We start from the raw sequence: 1,994 nt of genomic DNA on the forward strand, positions 1-1,994 counted from the left end.
TATCAGCGTGTTCTTCATTAGAAAAAGTAGCCAGAGTGTTAACAAGAAATCACAAGATAACTAAAAACGTTTTGAAAAGTGTAGAAACGGATAGATGAATTGTTTGGCATGAAGAAAATTAGAAATAAACAGAATGTAAGAACGAAGCAGATAAATTAATCAGTGAGAGTAATATGTAAAGATAAACAGAAACATCAACGAAACTGTAGTTTTCTAGGCGGAATTTCATTTAATTTATTACAACCCGAAATCTTTGACATAGTCAGATTTTAGCCATTTTAAATGGAGACAATTGTGATGATTTTCATTCATGTGTCATTACTTCTTTAAAATATAGAAATTTTTTGGTCGATCAATTAAATTTTATGAGTGATAGGATTTTTCCATTGGCAAGTAAAAACTACATTTTTTGCCAAAAAATCAAGTATAACTCGAAAACGGTTGGGAAATCGGTCAAAATGGAAGGTTACCAATTAAAATCTTATTATAATTTCCTACCGATTGCTACCGAGCACTGATCCAGGTCGATTTTCTGGATTGACAGCACAATTTAAAGTGTTCGTAAAAAGTGCAAAAATCCACATGTTTCCGAATTTTTGAATTTACTGATGAACGACTGAAGGCTAGAAAACGTTCAAAAAACTTGTTTAGCGTAAAATATTCTAAAAATGAGACTTAGGAAAGTTCCAAAGTTGGCCATTTTTTTCCTGCAAAAACTAGGTCGCCTTTGTGCTCGAATCCAATTATTTGTGCGTGACATTTCGTTAAAATTACCACTTCCAAAATGCTTCAAGCTTTAGTACGACGATTATAATCAGACAGATTTTGGAAAAGCACTGTCATCAGCGTTATTCCGTGAAACATGTTAATTCGTATGTCAAGAACAGGGGGCTGTATAAATTATAATCTACTATTACAATGTATGGTCCTAATAGTAATTTTTTTACATATCTTTATCGATTATCTAGTGTTTTGTTAATAATGAATGAAGCATAAGCAAATTTTTTGATGCACCATATAATAGAAGAATAATATTGTATCTTTTGAAAGGCCGTTTATCCTCTGGACTTCTAGATGGAGAGCAATAAAACTTGAAAAGTTGCAATCTTAAAAAAAATTAATGTCGATTCTCTGAGCCATTTCATGAATATATTTTCCGGACACTTAACCTATTACTGTAACGAGATCGGACTCAAATGTCTAACTATTGTTTCCCTCCAACTCGGCAAGGTTACGGTGAAGAAAACTAACTTGGCTCACTGTAACGGCGGTTCGAATTGCTTGCCGGGGGATCAGTTAGCTAGTTATGAAGTTCTGGTTACCACTTAAGGAGATTACACAGGTCCCCTCATCCTCGGCCTTTACGGGCTTGAAGACACCCCGGTAATTTCGAGGACCATTGTTAGTATAAAGGACTTAATCTAGGATCAGTCGAATAACAAGGCATACTTTTTTGCTCCCTTTTTGAACAAGTATCGTATCCAATGGAACCATTATATCTTTCCTATGATCAGCCATGAAAATTTTTTTTTCGTTTAAATAAAACTCTCTAAAATAAGGGAGCGCAGTTTGTACTCGCATTTGCCCCGTTTGAATTTCTCGGGTCGAATCCTGGTATCTTAGCACTGAACGGGTAGTTAAGCCCTTAAACCCCGGTTGACATGAAATGGTATGGTATGGTGATAAGGATACTAGGATGTGGGGTTTCTGCTCCCCAGGCACTGCAGCTTATTGTATCTTCCTAGTTCCTTGATTCAGTGTAATAGACTCAATCCTTCTCCTTATAAGTATCAGGTCATTGACTGTCGCTGCTACAATTTCATCCCCTAAGCTTTTTTCGTACGCTAGGTTGGATCTCCATTGAGCAGTTGCCTCGCATTCGAAAAAGATATGGGTGGCTGTTTCCTCCTCCTCATTACATAATCTGCAGATGGGATCATCGTTATATATGATCATGTTGTGTTGATGTTTTCTCAGATGCCAGTTACCGGTTA

This window comes from Cimex lectularius, unplaced genomic scaffold (assembly GCF_000648675.2).
Source record: "Cimex lectularius strain Harlan isolate CLEC.00 unplaced genomic scaffold, Clec_2.1 scaffold241, whole genome shotgun sequence".
NCBI lineage: Eukaryota > Metazoa > Arthropoda > Insecta > Hemiptera > Cimicidae > Cimex > Cimex lectularius.